Source organism: Chiloscyllium punctatum, unplaced genomic scaffold, assembly GCF_047496795.1.
Source record: "Chiloscyllium punctatum isolate Juve2018m unplaced genomic scaffold, sChiPun1.3 scaffold_353, whole genome shotgun sequence".
NCBI classification, from domain to species: Eukaryota; Metazoa; Chordata; class Chondrichthyes; order Orectolobiformes; family Hemiscylliidae; genus Chiloscyllium; species Chiloscyllium punctatum.
The window spans coordinates 204965-212500 of NW_027310087.1; positions in this window are offsets into that span (position 1 = coordinate 204965).

Genomic DNA, 7536 nt, shown 5'->3' on the forward strand with positions numbered 1-7536 from the left:
CGATTTTCATGCATTTGCAACGGTGGGAAGTTGCCCAAAAGTCGATGGGAGTGAATGTGACTGCTCAACCCGACTTCGAGACTTGTAAGCCGGGTAGCTCAGCCGGGTTTGACCCGGCGGTTCTGCCGACGGTCTCGCCTTCGAGGGGGGAGCCTCCCCCGTGTACAGGCCGATTTTCGTGCATTTCCAACGGTGGGAACAGGTTCAAAAGGGGATGGGAGTGATTGTGACTGCTCAACCCGACTCTAGGGCTTCTAACCCGGGTAGCCCGGCCGGGTTTGACCCGGCGGTTCTGCCGACGGTCTCGTCTTCGAGGCGGGTGCCTCCCCCGTATACAGGCCGATTTTCATGCATTTCGAACCGTGGGAAGTGGTCCAAAAGGGAATGGGGGTGGACGTGTCTGCTCATACCGACTTTGAGACTTGTAAGCCGGGTAGCTCAGCCGGGTTTGATCCGGCGGTTCTGCCGACGGTCTCGCCTTCGAGGGGGGAGCCTCCCCCGTGTTCAGTCCGATTTCCATGCATTTCCAACCGTGGGAAGTTGCCCAAAAGGGGATGGGAGTGAATGTGACTGCTCAACCCGACTTTGGCGCTTCCGAGCCGGGTAGCTCAGCCGGGTTTGACCCGGCGGTTCTGCCGACGGTCTCGTCTTCGAGGCGGGTGCCTCCCCCGTATACAGGCCGATTTTCATGCATTTCGAACCGTGGGAAGTGGTCCAAAAGGGAATGGGGGTGGACGTGTCTGCTCATACCGACTTTGAGACTTGTAAGCCGGGTAGCTCAGCCGGGTTTGATCCGGCGGTTCTGCCGACGGTCTCGCCTTCGAGGGGGGAGCCTCCCCCGTGTTCAGTCCGATTTCCATGCATTTCCAACCGTGGGAAGTTGCCCAAAAGGGGATGGGAGTGAATGTGACTGCTCAACCCGACTTTGGCGCTTCCGAGCCGGGTAGCTCAGCCGGGTTTGACCCGGCGGTTCTGCCGACGGTCTCGTCTTCGAGGCGGGTGCCTCCCCCGTGTACAGGCCGATTTTCATGCATTTGGAACCGTGGGAAGTGGTCCAAAAGGGAATGGGGGTGGACGTGACTGCTCATACCGACTTTGAGACTTGTAAGCCGGGTAGCTCAGCCGGGTTTGACCCGGCGGTTCTGCCGACGGTCTCGCCTTCGAGGGGGGAGCCTCCCCCGTGTTCAGTCCGATTTTCGTGCATTTCCCACGGTGGGAAATGGTATCTTTCATTACGGGGACAAGGGTCTGAAGCGGTGAAGTCAGTAACCGGCATAGTTAAGGAAAGGGTTCGAATTTTCTCAACAGTACGAAAAAAGTGAGCAGGGAAGCTAGAGAAGGTGTCAGTGAGTCCCAAACGAGTGAACCGCAAAACTTAGGGAAATGCCCGAAAGCGTTTTAAAGGGTGAAATCGGGAACGAGGAAATGATCGGAAAGTGCCTGAAAGTGCTAAATGAGTAAACAGAAAAACGAAGAAAAATGTTTGAAAAGAAGAAGTGAGTAACCAGGAAAACTTAGAAAAATGTTCAAAACGAAGAAATCAGTAACCAGGAAAACTTAGAAAAATGATCAAAAAGAAGAAATGAGTAACCAGGAAAACTTAGAAAAATGTTTAAAAAGAAGAAATCAGTAACCAGGAAAACTTAGGAAAATGTTTAAAAAGAAGAAATCAGTAACCAGAAAAACTGCGAAAAATGTTTAAAAAGAAGAAATGAGTAACCAGAAAAACTTAGAAAAATGTTTAAAAAGAAGAAATCAGTAACCAGGAAAACTTAGAAAAATGTTTAAAAAGAAGAAATCAGTAACCAGGAAAACTTAGAAAAATGTTATAAAAGAAGAAGTGAGTAACCAGAAAAACTTAGAAAAATGTTTAAAAAGAAGAAATCAGTAACCAGAAAAACTGCGAAAAATGTTTAAAAAGAAGAAATCAGTAACCAGACAAACTGCGAAAAATGTTTAAAAAGAAGAAATCAGTAACCAGGAAAACTTAGAAAAATGTTTAAAAAGAAGAAGTGAGTAACCAGAAAAACTTAGAAAAATGTTTAAAAAGAAGAAATCAGTAACCAGAAAAACTTAGAAAAATGTTTAAAAAGAAGAAATCAGTAACCAGAAAAACTGCGAAAAATGTTTAAAAAGAAGAAATCAGTAACCAGAAAAACTTAGAAAAATGTTTAAAAAGAAGAAGTGAGTAACCAGAAAAACTTAGAAAAAATGTTTAAAAAGAAGAAATCAGTAACCAGAAAAACGGCGAAAAATGTTTAAAAAGAAGAAATCAGTAACCAGACAAACTGCGAAAAATGTTTAAAAAGAAGAAATCAGTAACCAGAAAAACTTAGAAAAATGTTTAAAAAGAAGAAATCAGTAACCAGAAAAACTTAGAAAAATGTTTCAAAAGAAGAAGTGAGTAACCAGAAAAACTTAGAAAAATGTTTAAAAAGAAGAAGTGAGTAACCAGAAAAACTTAGAAAAATGTTTAAAAAGAAGAAATCAGTAACCAGAAAAACTTAGAAAAATGTTTAAAAAGAAGAAATCAGTAACCAGAAAAACTGCGAAAAATGTTTAAAAAGAAGAAATCAGTAACCAGACAAACTGCGAAAAATGTTTAAAAAGAAGAAATCAGTAACCAGGAAAACTTAGAAAAATGTTTAAAAAGAAGAAGTCAGTAACCAGAAAAACTTAGAAAAATGTTTAAAAAGAAGAAATCAGTAACCAGAAAAACTTAGAAAAATGTTTAAAAAGAAGAAATCAGTAACCAGAAAAACTGCGAAAAATGTTTAAAAAGAAGAAATCAGTAACCAGAAAAACTTAGAAAAATGTTTAAAAAGAAGAAGTGAGTAACCAGAAAAACTTAGAAAAATGTTTAAAAAGAAGAAATCAGTAACCAGAAAAACGGCGAAAAATGTTTAAAAAGAAGAAATCAGTAACCAGACAAACTGCGAAAAATGTTTAAAAAGAAGAAATCAGTAACCACCAGAAAAACTTAGAAAAATGTTTAAAAAGAAGAAGTGAGTAACCAGAAAAACTTAGAAAAATGTTTAAAAAGAAGAAATCAGTAACCAGAAAAACTTAGAAAAATGTTTAAAAAGAAGAAATCAGTAACCAGAAAAACTGCGAAAAATGTTTAAAAAGAAGAAATCAGTAACCAGACAAACTGCGAAAAATGTTTAAAAAGAAGAAATCAGTAACCAGGAAAACTTAGAAAAATGTTTAAAAAGAAGAAGTGAGTAACCAGAAAAACTTAGAAAAATGTTTAAAAAGAAGAAATCAGTAACCAGAAAAACTTAGAAAAATGTTTAAAAAGAAGAAATCAGTAACCAGAAAAACTGCGAAAAATGTTTAAAAAGAAGAAATCAGTAACCAGAAAAACTTAGAAAAATGTTTAAAAAGAAGAAGTGAGTAACCAGAAAAACTTAGAAAAATGTTTAAAAAGAAGAAATCAGTAACCAGAAAAACGGCGAAAAATGTTTAAAAAGAAGAAATCAGTAACCAGACAAACTGCGAAAAATGTTTAAAAAGAAGAAATCAGTAACCAGAAAAACTTAGAAAAATGTTTCAAAAGAAGAAGTGAGTAACCAGAAAAACTTAGAAAAATGTTTAAAAAGAAGAAGTGAGTAACCAGAAAAACTTAGAAAAATGTTTAGAAAAACTTAGAAAAATGTTTAAAAGAAGAAAATCAGTAACCAGAAAAACTTAGAAAAATGTTTAAAAAGAAGAAATCAGTAACCAGAAAAACTTAGAAAAATGTTTAAAAAGAAGAAATCAGTAACCAGAAAAACTGCGAAAAATGTTTAAAAGAAGAAATCAGTAACCAGACAAACTGCGAAAAATGTTTAAAAAGAAGAAATCAGTAACCAGGAAAACTTAGAAAATGTTAAAAAGAAGAAGTGAGTAACAGAAAAACTTAGAAAAATGTTTAAAAAGAAGAAATCAGTAACCAGAAAACTTAGAAAAATGTTTAAAAAGAAGAAATCAGTACACAGAAAACTGCGAAAAATGTTTAAAAAGAAGAAATCAGTAACCAGAAAAACTTAGAAAAATGTTTAAAAAGAAGAAGTGAGTACCAGAAAAACTTAGAAAAATGTTTAAAAAAGAAGAAATCAGTACCAGAAAAACGGCGAAAAATGTTTAAAAAGAAGAAATCAGTAACCAGACAAACTGCGAAAAATGTTTAAAAAGAAGAAATCAGTAACCAGAAAAACTTAGAAAAATGTTTAAAAGAAGAAATCAGTAACCAGAAAAACTTAGAAAAATGTTTCAAAAGAAGAAGTGAGTAACCAGAAAAACTTAGAAAAATGTTTAAAAAGAAGAAGTGAGTAACCAGAAAAACTTAGAAAAATGTTTAAAAAGAAGAAATCAGTAACCAGAAAAACTTAGAAAATGTTTAAAAAGAAGAAATCAGTAACCAGAAAAACTTAGAAAAATGTTTAAAAAGAAGAAATCAGTAACCAGGAAAACTTAGAAAAATGTTAAAAGAAGAAATCAGTAACCAGAAAAACTGCGAAAAATGTTTAAAAAGAAGAAATGAGTAACCAGGAAAACTTAGAAAAATGTTTAAAAAGAAGAAGTGAGTAACCAGAAAAACTTAGAAAAATGTTTAAAAAGAAGAAATCAGTAAACCAGACAAACTTAGAAAAATGTTTAAAAAGAAGAAATCATTAACAGACAAACTGCGAAAAATGTTTAAAAAGAAGAAATCAGTAACCAGAAAAACTTAGAAAAATGTTTAAAAGAAGAAATCAGTAACCAGAAAAACTTAGAAAAATGTTTAAAAGAGAAATCAGTAACCAGGAAAACTTAGAAAAATGTTTAAAAAGAAGAAGTGAGTAACCAGAAAAACTTAGAAAAATGTTTAAAAAGAAGAAATCAGTAACCAGAAAAACGGCGAAAATGTTTAAAAAGAAGAAATCAGTAACCAGACAAACTGCGAAAAATGTTTAAAAGAAGAAGTCAGTAACCAGAAAAACTTAGAAAAATGTTTAAAAAGAAGAAATGAGTAACCAGAAAAACTTAGAAAAATGTTTAAAAGAAGAAATCAGTAACCAGAAAAACTTAGAAAAATGTTTAAAAAGAAGAAGTGAGTAACCAGGAAAACTTAGAAAAATGTTTAAAAAGAAGAAATGAGTAACCAGAAAAACTTAGAAAAATGTTTTAAAAAGAAGAAATCAGTAACCAGAAAAACTTAGAAAAATGTTTAAAAAGAAGAAATGAGTAACCAGAAAAACTTAGAAAAATGTTTAAAAGAAGAAATCAGTAACAGAAAAACGGCGAAAAATGTTTAAAAAGAAGAAATCAGTAACCAGAAAAACGGCGAAAATGTTTAAAAAGAAGAAATCAGTAACCAGAAAAACTTAGAAAAATGTTTAAAAAGAAGAAGTGAGTAACCAGAAAAACTTAGAAAAATGTTTAAAAAGAAGAAATGAGTAACCAGAAAAACTTAGAAAAATGTTTAAAAAGAAGAAATCAGTAACCAGAAAAACTTAGAAAAATGTTTAAAAAGAAGAAATGAGTAACCAGAAAAACGGCGAAAAATGTTTAAAAAGAAGAAATCAGTAACCAGAAAAACGGCGAAAAATGTTTAAAAAGAAGAAATCAGTAACCAGACAAACTGCGAAAAATGTTTAAAAAGAAGAATCAGTACCAGAAAAACTTAGAAAAAATGTTTAAAAAGAAGAAATCAGTAACCAGGAAAACTTGGAAAAAAACACTTAGAAAAATTTTCAGCAAAGTGTGAAAAATATTCTAAGTGTCAGCGGAGGAAAATGCTGCAGCATCGGGAAAGATTCGCAAACTTACACCGAACTTGTGCTCCGAAGTGCCGGAGGAATTGGGTGAATTGAGCCCGGCAAATGGCCAGCTGTCGTTTTGTGCCTGCAGCCCGAAACTTTAACTTTGTCTGTCGCGGAAGTCCGGACCGAGAAAAATCCAAACGGTTTTGACCGGACCGAGTTCCAGACCGATGCAGTCAATTTGGAATTCAGACCCATTCAGTGCCACTTGTAGTTTTTCCGCAGTGAGGTTGGCGGGGTACCCGGAGATATATGGGAACACGATTTTTAGAACAAAATGGCGGCGCGGGACCGTTCTGAAAGGCATCCGAAAAAACGGTTCCACGGGCATAGCACTTTAATGACAGGTATGAGTGCATGCCGGAGAGCTCTTGGAAGTCGAATTTTTGACACTTTGTCAATTTTTTGACAGATTTGACAAACTCTTTCTGTCTGTTCTAAGAGTCAGTCAGAGACTTGTGCGGCGGTCTTTTGACACTATTGGAGGGCGGGCAAACCCCACGTTGACTCCGGCCGTCCCTCCACAGGCGCTCGTGTCCAAAATGAAGGCGAGAGACGCGAGTGGCCTGGTTCCCTTGGGTGTTGCCAAGAAGGCTGCGGGCAGACCGTTGCCTGAGCACTCCCTAAAGCCTCTTGTGATGAGAGCAGACCTCGCCTGCCGCACGACCGGCTCTGGAGTCGTTGGGCCGCTATTTGTGAATAGTCTGGTCCTCCTCTGCCACCCGGACAAGCGCGATGCTCTGCGCCCAGCGGTGCTCGTCACCCAGGTTTGGGGAACACGATACTCGTAACAAAAATAAAAGGGCGGCTCGGGACCTGCAGGCGAAAGGGGTCCCGTGGTGCTAAGCACCGTCGACTTCGGGTCTCGGTGCAAGCCGGAGAGCTCACGGAAGTCTAAAGTTTTCGGCACGTGGTCGAATCTTTTCAAAGGCTTACCCGGCTCTTTCCGTCCATTCTGAGAGTAAGTCAGAGGCCGGTGCGGAGGTCTCTTGACAATCGGAGGGGGTGGTGGCCCTCCGCAGGCGCTCGTGTCGAAAATGAAGGCGAGAGACGCGAGTGGCCTGGTTCCCCTGGGTGTTGCCAGGAAGGCTGCGGGCTGACCCTTGCCTGAGCACTCCCTAAAGCCTCTTGTGATGAGAGCAGACCTCGCGCGCCGCACGACCGGCTCTGGGAGTCGTTGGGCCGCTATCTGTGAATAGTCTGGTCCTCCTCTGCCACCCGGCCAAGTGCGATGGCTCTGCCGCCCTGCGGTGCTCGTCACGCAGGTATGGGGCACACGATGCTCGTAACAGCAAATAAAGGCGGCTCGGGACCTGCAGGCGAAAGGGGTCCCGTGGTGCTTAGCACGTCGACTTCGGGTCTCGGTGCAAGCCGGAGAGCTCACGGAAGTCTAAAGTTTTCGGCACGTGGTCGAATCTTTTGAAAGGCTTACCCGGCTCTTTCCGTCCATTCTGAGAGTCAGTCAGAGGCCGGTGCGGCGGTCTATTGACGACCGGAGGCTCCCATGGGTGTTGCGATGAGGGTGGAGGGCACAGAACCTTGCCTTAGCACTCCCTAATAAAGCCTCTTGTGAAGAGAGCAGACCTCGCGCGCCGCACGACCGGCTCTGGGAGTCGTTGGGCCGCTATCTGTGAATAGTCTGGTCCTCCTCTGCCACCCGGCCAAGTGCGATGGCTCTGCCGCCCTGCGGTGCTCGTCACGCAGGTATGGGGCACACGATGCTCGTAACAGCAAATAAAGGCGGCTCGGG